Source organism: Camelina sativa, chromosome 8 (assembly GCF_000633955.1).
Source record: "Camelina sativa cultivar DH55 chromosome 8, Cs, whole genome shotgun sequence".
Classification (NCBI taxonomy): Eukaryota; Viridiplantae; Streptophyta; class Magnoliopsida; order Brassicales; family Brassicaceae; genus Camelina; species Camelina sativa.
This window is the reverse complement of record NC_025692.1, coordinates 8,126,637-8,137,337: the sequence shown is the minus strand read 5'-3', so window position 1 is coordinate 8,137,337 and position 10,701 is coordinate 8,126,637. Positions and strand designations below refer to the sequence as shown.

The window sequence follows — 10,701 nt, the reverse complement described above, 5'->3', positions numbered from 1 at the left end:
CTCGCGCTGCCAAAAACTGCACTTGCTCAACTTAGCAAACATCTTCTGCTCCCGCAGCTTCTCCATAACTGCCCTCAAATGCACTGCATGCTCCTCAGGACTCTTAGAATAAATCAGGATATCATCGATGAAAATGATGACAGATACATCCAGAAACTCCTGAACCACAATGTTCATCAATCTCATAAACGCTGCTGGTGCGTTAGTCAACCCGAAAGGCATCACCACAAACTCATAGTGCCCAAACCTCGTCCTGAATGCAGTCTTCCTCACATCTGCCTCATCTATCGGTATCTGATGATAATCCGACGCCAGATCTACCTTGGAGAACCAAGTAGCACCCCTCAACTGATCCAACAACTCATCAATCCTGGGAAGAGGGTACTTGTTCTTCACAGTGACCCGGTACAAACCCCTGTAATCAATACACAACCAGAAACTCCCATCCTTCTTCTTGACGAACAACACCGGGGCTCCCCACGGTGATACACTAGGACGGATGAATCCCTTATTCAACAAATCCTCTAGCTGCTTCTTCAGCTCTGCCATCTCTGCTGGAGCCATTCTGTAAGGAGCCTTGGATAACGGCATCGTCCCTGGTTCCAGTTCAATCGTATAAGGATCAGACCGAGATGGAGGTAATCCCTGCAATGACTGAAACACGTCCTCAAATTCCTCTACAACCGGAATACCGCTAACCGAAGACTTCTCCATTGACTCTGGCATAGATATAGTAACCAAATAAGCCTCACGGTCCTTCTCGATCATCTTCCCAGCCTAAATGGCCGAGATCACGAGACTCCCCGAAGTCGGTCTAATCCCCTGATAAACCAACTTCCTTCCTGAGCGCTCAAACTCCACTCTACCCCGATGACAATCCAGATGAACCATATGCCGATGTAACCAGTCCATCCCCAAGATAACGTCATACAGCTCCACTGGGCTGATAAGCAAATTTGTAGGCCATCATACAACAAGATTGTACACGTCATACAACAAGATTGTGAAGTTGTTTCTTGATAACTACGGATTGAACGCGTTGAGCCATCAGCTAAAGCTGAGCTACATGTTCTCGAACAAGGTTTGTGTTGGCTGAGTTATTTATATACAGCTGAGTAGCAATACTCAGTCGTCATATGAATCTACGAGACCTTTTATTTTCCCTTAAGTATTATAACTCAGCCGTCAAGTAGTAAAATTCAGCCATTTACTTCCATTTTATTTCTTGTTATAAGTCAGCCACAAATCATTATAACTCAGTCGTCATACGAATCTACGAGACCTTTCGTTTTTTCTTAAGTATTATAACTCAGCCGTGAAGTAATATAAATCAGACGTGTACTTTCAGTTTATTTCTTGTTACGAGACCTTTCGTTTTCCTTTGAGTATCATAACGCAGCCGTCAAGTACTACAATTCAGCTGTTTACTTTCAGTTTATTTATTATTTATAAGTCAGCCACAAAGCATTATAACTCAGCTGTCATATGAATCTAGGAGACCTTTCGTTTTTCCTTGAGTATTATAACTCAGCCGTCAAGTAATAAAATTCAGTCGTTTACTTTTAGTTTATTTTTTTGTTACAAGTCGGCCACGAAACATTATAACTCAACCGTCGAATGACGTGAAATAGTTTTAAAAAGTGTATTTTTTTAATAATTTTGAAATTAAAAATGAAAATTTAACAGAAGGTGATAATTGTAATTACACCCACAATACTAAATATATGAGTAATTTTTAGAAAATATATAATACACCAACAATATTTCTACTTTTCTATAATATCTGAGTAATTTTTTAATTTAATACTACCGTCACTTTTTTCTTTTTCCAAAAATCCCCATATCCAAAAAGGGTGTATTAAATCTAATATTCCAAGTGATTTAGTTTTTCTGAGATTTTAAATGATTTTGATGATTTTAGGGAAGTCGATATGATTTATTGTAAAGTTCTTTCAAATCTCACATAAAACCATGAGATTTGGATTTCTGTATTTTAACTAAACAAATCATCTCAAATCCTCCAGAATTCCTAAAAATCTTTAAAATCCAAATCCACAAACCTTTTTGAAAACCAGTGGATTTTAACGTAGATTTTTTATCATTAGTTCAATAACAGTGGATTTTAAAGTAGATTTTTAAATCATCAGTTCAATAACAGTGGATTTTAATAGACATTTTAAAATATATAATTGAATAACATATGATTTTTAAATTTTATCCAAATCACTTAAAATGTCAAATTGAATACACCCCTAAATATGGGAGTTCAATATACTAGGTTTTGACGAATTCAAGCAGTTCTTGAACAATTTGTGATGGATTTATTTACCTAAACAATCCATATAAAAACAAGCGGATTTAGCTATACGTATATGGTCTCTCTTTTTTTTCGACAAACTGTTACCACATTACACATAAATACTCATAAACATGTATTTATACGAAATATTTTTTTTTTTTTTTGAAAATGGATACGAAATATTTATTAGGAAAACATGGTGGACGCATAACGATCAGTCTTGAACAGCTTACGGCCAAGGCTAAGTCTTTGAGGTTTTCGAATGCAAGAAACACCATATACATATGTAATCGAGTCATGCACATTATATTCTTATTCAAATATAAGTGGATTCACCAACAAAAGTAAATATACGAAGAGAAATGGATTTACTACCAGAAATAGAAATAAACATACAACAATGGATTCACCAGCAAAAGTACAAATACAAAGAGAAATCATGGATTTATTACCAGAAATACAAATAAACGTACAACATAAATAAAAATGACAATTCGACCATCATAGTGTAGAGAATTCATTCAATGGATTGGAATAACCACCTCCACAACATTCTCAAATAGGTATACTTTCAACGAGCAAAGAAACGATGTGTGCCTTCAAGTACTCGGGGTGGGTGTAAGAATCTTGGTACCTATAGAATACATCGATGACACGGGAAAGGTTAAAAACTCGCATCAAAAGAGGGTAAGGAACCGCATGAGGCCTCATTAGCTCTTGGTTCAAGTCCTTCCATGCATCTGAAACAATGTTTCCCATTTCTTCCACTGCTATTTCCTTGGAAACACCAAATTGATTCATATAACAATCAATTCCAGTTGCTACATGCTCCCGTTTGTGTTCAAACTGCAATTACAAAATACCAAACGTATTCAGTTTGAGAAATACGTACATACATAGTTAGGATTCCAAACTTAAATTTGTTCTCACTTCGTAGCTGGAAACGTCATCTGTGAATCTACAGATCATCTCAGAAGCTACCCTAATTTTAGGATGTGAGCTTAACCATTCAAAAGCATCAAGTTTCGCGACATCTGTCATCCTCACGAATGTCACGGCTATCAAGGCATAGTAAGCTGAAGACAAGACTGCATTCTCTTTATACTCATTCAACCACTTTGCCTCTTGCATAAATCCATTCGCTGCTGTTTGCAACTGATTGTGAAGAGTAGAGTTAGTTATATTGGATATATATATATATATATGTATATGTAAGCAGAATGATGCTTATAGTTGGTTCCTTTGGTCTTAACTGATTTCTTGAGATGGAAGCCACAACCTGACCTTCCTTCTTTCTCAAGTTCTTCTTCTAGTTTATCATAGAAATCTACCGTTGCATGGTAAATATACTTCATGCTGTCAGGTATCCCATTAGGAGCAGCGGGAAGCCACGTGCGTTAAAGCCACCTATCTTATAAGTCAAAACCATAGAAAAAAATCAAATTTGATAATACACATTAAGTTTATATATATATATATATCAACAAATATGGTACTTTTCCATTGCATCTGTGAAAACCTCAAGTTCCTCCACTGTTCCATATGCATCATACGTATCATCAAGTGTTGTGAATAAGATTAGTGCAATAGCTAATGTAACTCGTGCTTGAGAATACTGAGGCTCGAAGTATGCTCCAAGTCACCACAAGTACGCCTCTGTTACCCTATGCCTTGTGTATGTTACTTTAGATTCAATCTCCATTTCTTGGTACCACCTTAAATATTATGAAAGAAGTTCAACAATCCATGCAAGAAAAATTTGTGTATATGTATTGAGTGGCCATGATAGTTACCTTGCTACCCAAGAAAGCTCTTCACAGTGTAATATTTGCAGCAAATTAAAATCTATCTTTGCAAACTCAAGTATTGTTAGGTCACACGACTCTTCTTCCTGGTAGTATGAGATATATTGTCTCGTTTCTATCCTTGTGATGCCTTTGTGGTATGGATGTTTCAGGGCATTCTTGATGCGAACTGCGAGATGGGGGCTAGATCGAGACGAAATTTCTTTTAAATGAGCACGTGAGAAAGCGAGAGCTTCATCAATAATGTCTTCTCTGTGTGTGCTCTATTGTGCAGATTCATACAAACTTAACATCCCGTTTGCATCGGCCACCAAGTGTCCTTTGAACATCCCATTTTTGTCCGTGAACTTCTCAAACACATCTTGACGTGAATAAATGAACATTTTGAGTTAAATTACGAAGACCATGAAAAGTGTGTATCTGTTGTTCATTCATATATTTTAAAGTCTATTTCAATTACCTGAAAACTTGGAAAAGTATTCCAACCGTGTACAAATCGCACGCGTCGTGTCTTATCGTCTGATTAAAGTCAGGACAATCAGATAACTTATGCAACTGCTCTACAATATCTCGCTCAAAGTGATAAGAGACACCAAGGCGGCATAGAGCATCGATGAATTTGATGTGCTCTATAGGATTCGCTTTGGAAGACAAAAACGATTCCTTCACAACCTCCTTAAGCGTAGCATGCTTCTCTTTGAACGTGTCATTACCCTATATGGCAATGAAAAAATCGAGTATACATGAGTTTAAAACAATCACAGTAGGCTACAAATAGTAAATACTGCATGAAGTAATTAATATGAAAAGGATATATATACGTACGAGGTCAGACTTTGAGAAAGAGGTTAGGGGATCTTCCCAGATGTTTGCAGGATAATCAGCTAGTGGACGGTGGATGTCACTCCCCATGCTAAAAGTTTCAGGTAGGAATGAATGAGTTTCTCACTAGGATTAATCACTTTTGGTTTCACAAATTAAGCTTTGCCTATACAGCTAATTAAGTTCCATACACTTATATATAGAAATGTTCGGAAAACAAAACCATTGTCGATATTCAAGATTTAGGCATTGGAATATTTTCCAATGCCTAAACTGATCAGTGGTCTTTATTTTTTTTGGCTTTAAGAAATATGGTCAACATTGTACTATTCAGTTTACGTAGGAGAATTGTTTCGTCTTAAGTGTCTTACTAAGGGACAAAAAAAAAGTCATTTTATTCCGCAAGTATAACATGTGGAATTGTCTATGGTTCATTATAAGTTTGTCCCACGCAATCACTCTGCCAAATAATATGAGCTGAAAAAAGACTTGGCCCCTTAAAGCATCTCCATTATACATATTAGAAAAGTGTTTTAATGTATATAACTTAAAAGTTATAATAATATTGTTAGATAAATTTTTTCGTGAATATGAGACATCATGTCAAAAATATCTTCGTGAAAACATCTTAATTGAATTTGTTATTGTTTTTGAGACACCGATAATAGAATATTTTATAGTTATATTTATGTTAATATACCAACAAAAATTATGCAATAGAGATGGTCTTAGGTCTAATATCATACTGTATATAGTATAAATATCCTTGCTTGATAGTTGATATCAGTTAGTTCGATGTCGCCTTAACCTTGCTACAATTAAAAGTTTAAAACTCTTTTTTTCGTCAGAACATCACCAATTATTTGCCATGAAACCCTCGTGCTCTAGCAAAGAAGAGTACTACTACTAAACCTAAAAATATCAAGAAAAATTAAAATTTTCAGATCCTTTCAATTTTTCATCAAAATCAAAAACAATATTAAACCGTCCAATAGACAGACTCATGAATTTTTTTTCTTTTTTTTTTTTTTCTTTTGCACTCTCATCAAACGCATAATATTAATTCATACCTATTTTCTATATAATACTTTTGTTTACCCTAAGAAATGTTGTAATATGAAACTATGTATTTAAGTTGGTCCCCCAACCTTCCATAATTCATAGTTATGATGAAGAAATGCTCGTTTTCATCAACACTCTGCGAAACCGGTTTTGGTGATTTTACTCCAATAATTATGCAAAAAAACAAGAACAAGTTGGTATCCATCCCTGGTTTCCACTTTAAGAAAAAAAAAACATATACTGTATATATGTCATCTGTTCCAACTTGTTGAACTCGCTCTAAACCGACAACTTGAGCGAACCATGAGAGAGCGATTCCCACCATCGACAACTACACAAGGCTAAACCAATCCATTAGACAATGTTCAACAAAAAAAAGGCACAATGTTCAACAAAAAAAGCATTTCAAGTTTATATATTTCGGTTATGTTCCTTCTATTTTGTAGGTTTCTCAATTCATGGGATTTTGTTTTGCATTTCCATATATATATTTTATTATATAAAGCTTGGTTCTTAAAGTTAGTAACTCACCAGATCGTGACACGTGTTAGTTTTAACGATCAGATAGCAAAGTTATATATTCATCAGATCGTGACACATGTCAGTTTTAACGATTAAATATCCAAATTAGTAACTCATCAGATCGTGACACATGTCAGTTTTAACGATTAAATATCCAAATTAGTAACACATCAGATCGTGACACGTGTCAATTTTAACGATTAGAAATCACATATCAAAGTTAGTAACTCATTAGATCGTTACACATGTCAATTTTAATGATCAAAAGTCACAATTTTCAAGCTTGGTAAAACGATGCATAACATAATTGTAATCTTATTATATTCAAAAAACTTTGTTAATCTTAACAGGAAAAGGATTGTAAATACACCCCTCTATATAATCAAATAGATGATAACATATTTTTCACTAAACAAAATAATTTGGACTAGTTTTTTTTTTCTTGGTAAAAAAATTTTCTTGATTTTTTATTAGCCTTTTATTTGACACATCATTGTTCTTGATAAGTCTACAAGGCAATTTGTTTGTTGTCTAATCGAAGCAACTATATAAAACTATTTCTAGATATTACCACGAGTTTTTGTCGTCGTTTCTTTGAATTTTGTTTTGTTTCTCAATTTCATAATGCATACTATGCAATCTTTGACTTTGAAGTGTTAACAAAGTTTCTTATGTATAATAACTAAGATTTTGGGATTAACAAATTTCTCACGGTGTTATTATTATTTCTATTAATTTGCAGGACAAGTGGCATAAGAAAAAAAATTAATACACAAATGCAAGATAACAACAAAGATTATATAACACTATATCAACTAAACAGAAAGCGTTCTTATCGTCGAACGATAGTACATCTTATCGGGCCATACATTCGAAATTAACTATTTCAGAGACAATGAGACATGAACCACACATCATTTCAGAACCATGTGAAGTCTTCACTCTTCACTTAAAAATCTGAACTCTTCATTGTGAGGAACTTGGTTTCAACGGTTAGACAACCATTTTACCAAATCGAACTGTTTTTAAAAAACCATATTAAGCCATTAAAAATGAATAACCTAGGTATATTCCAGGCTTGATTATATTCTCCAATTTATTTATTCAAAAAGTTACGTAAGAGATGGGGACTTCTGTCATTGGTTCCTGCTTCTGTCTGTATTAGACTTTAAAGAGACCAGCTGCATCTTTAAGGACCCATACGCTCGTGTGGATCAGATAAAATGTAATATTTTGTGTTGTAGATTGTTGGTTTGGTAGTAATTGTGAATTTGAATTTCTATAATCAAGAACATGCAGTGGCCTTTTTAGCTAGAAATTAAAGATACATGTGAATTTTAGTTACCAAACGTCGGTGCAATGAGCAAGCTAAGCCTCTTTAAAAAAAGTTAAGACTTTGTGTTAACACAAGCGCTTAGCTTTGTGTGTGGATGCATGTGAAGATCCTCCATAGACCTAAATTTTGTGGTATTTTAGAGTTGTAAATTGATACTGTTGTAAAACTTTATTTTCTGTAGTATTCTCTTTGAATATCCCTATCCCTATCCCTATCCCTATATATATTAATAGATAAGCATTTTGACAACAAATCTGATATACTAGGCTTCAAAGCCAGTTTGAGTTTTAACCCGTAACTTACCACATTATTTACATTAATTTGCCATCAAAATGACTTAATTCCCTATGATTTTTATTAAATTATGCAACTCACAAAAACAATTTAATTTTAATAACATCTTCCTTCATCAGATTAATACATATGTCATAAATTATATATAAAAATAATTCAATTGGTTATTGTTATCACACATATTTTTCATTATCCATATCATTAGTTTTTAGTTCAGTTTTTTTATATTTAAATATTTATTTTGACAAGGCTAAAAAATACTTGGACTTTTTAGTTGGCCAAAAATGTTGATCGGTTTTTTTTTGAAAAGACGCAATGGATTTTCACTCAAATAATAAATATATAACTGTTATAAATGATTATATTGTTGTATGGATGCCCATTATCAGTGCATTAGTGTAAACTCTGAACCCTAATATTGTATCTCTATATATATGTTGTATCATATGCAATAGAATAATATACAAGCTAAACTTCTTTTTTTAACATGTTATGAGCACGCTCTAAACCCTAGCCATTTAAGAAAAAATAAAAAAAACCCTAGCCATCGATACTTTTGAGCAGCCGTCACCGTTTCTCTTTCTCCAGCGTCACAAACTTCTCTAATAGTTTCCAGCGAGAATTTTCTGTTGCAACATAAGTTGGTGAACCAAGCAAATAATCATTCGTCGATGGTGTCTTTTTCCCTGAGTTCTTATGAGTAATGATGTTTCCATCAAGATAAGTAACCTTGTTCTTTATCGATTGGCTCATATCTTATTTTGTTTATTGTTTTTGATCGACACATGGTTTATAATTGTCGATCTAGTATATCATATATATATAATCATACTCATGCTTAGTTTATTGTGGAGGTCCATCTGCTAGTTTATAATTATCGATATGACTTCCTCTTAGTTGGACATGTCGTAGAAGACTAGAAGTGTACATAATTAATTATGATTTATTGTTCGATCTCAGTTGCTATATTATTAAGCATCGTTTTTGTTTATTGTTTCAAATTAAAAACATATTTGGATTGACTTCATATTATTGAACATAATGTTGCATATGCTACGCGTTAACTGCTACACTGTTTTTAGTGCTTTGATTTGGTAAATCGTTGGTTTGAGGTTGTTTAGCGATCATTGTCACATGATTTTTATATATTGATTTATGATCGAGATTTATAAACCGTATGCTTTATATAGGATTATGAATAACTTCTTTAGATCTAAGTGCTTTGCTAATAGCCATAGCAATCAAATACATTATTCGTTGTCTTGTTGTACTTGGCTAAAAGTTTCTTATTGTTTTGAAACGAAGGATTCAATATAAAGGATCAAGCAAACTATCATTAGTTGTAGATGTTTCCGTTGCAGAATTTTGATGACGTCTCTCCATCGAGATAAGTATTCTTTTATATATTTTATAAATTAGCAAATAAATAAGCATGATATGCTTTATTAGCTAATGTTTTATAAAAAATCTATATTTACTGACAACTGATTAAAACATATATATATATAGAGATAAATGATTTTATAAAACATTTTAAACAGAATATATATACATATATAGATATATTCATTTAACGGTTCAAAAAGAAAGTATAAAGAAATGATGCTTAATACTTATTTAACATTCTTTTATATGATTGTTAATGTTTGTGAATTACTTTATTTGTTTAATCACAAATTTAAATCTAATCAAAATTAGATATAATATCATGATAAAATATTTTAAATCATGTTCCAATCTTTGGTGAATAAATTAAAAATCTAGTGAAAATTACTAAATAATGATTATTGATTATATTTTTTTGGCATCACTTCTACGAGGAGTATAAGTCCAAGTATATCACCATAAAAAAAAAAGAACAAAAAGAATTCAGCTTTAGAATGATCTAAAGAAAGTTAATGACTAAATGAAACGATCCAACCCGTTTTTTAAAAATAAATAATAATAACCAATAAATAATAAATAAATAACTCAAAGAATATTTATTTAAATATGCATAACTCAAATCATCAAAAAGCAGCAGAAAATACCAATAATAATAAATCAATAATTAAGCAGAATCATAGACCAAAAACTAGCAACTTAAACCATGGTTTTAACACCAACATTCCAATTCTAGCAACCTAGCATAAACCAAAACATAACAACTAAGTCCATAGAACATCCTCCTTCATTGCCATGATCTCACGGTCACAATTTGCCTCTACCTGCACCACGAACACAATGAGATGCGTGAGTATTACCAGAAATACCCAGTGAGGCGATCCTCCCATCTACGAGCTATACACACAAGCAAATCAAGAGTACAACTCCAAATAAAATATAGCAAACCAACCATTAAACAGAACAACCAATAACACGTTCACCACACCTACACATCATCACACAAAACAAGTCATACAACCCAATCGCTTAGATAAGCTCATGGTCACGCACTCACCTTAACAAGTGATTCACGAAAATAACAACAACCAAATGAGAGGCTCTCCAATATCCAAGAACAACCAAACTCGCTCCTACAACCAATCACAACAATAAACAAACATTGAAAACAAACTGCC

The 10,701-nt window shown here is 33.1% G+C and overlaps 1 pseudogene; it reads right to left on the bottom strand.

The window, feature by feature from the left end:
* On the bottom strand, positions 2,713–5,080 carry LOC104706693 (annotated as a pseudogene).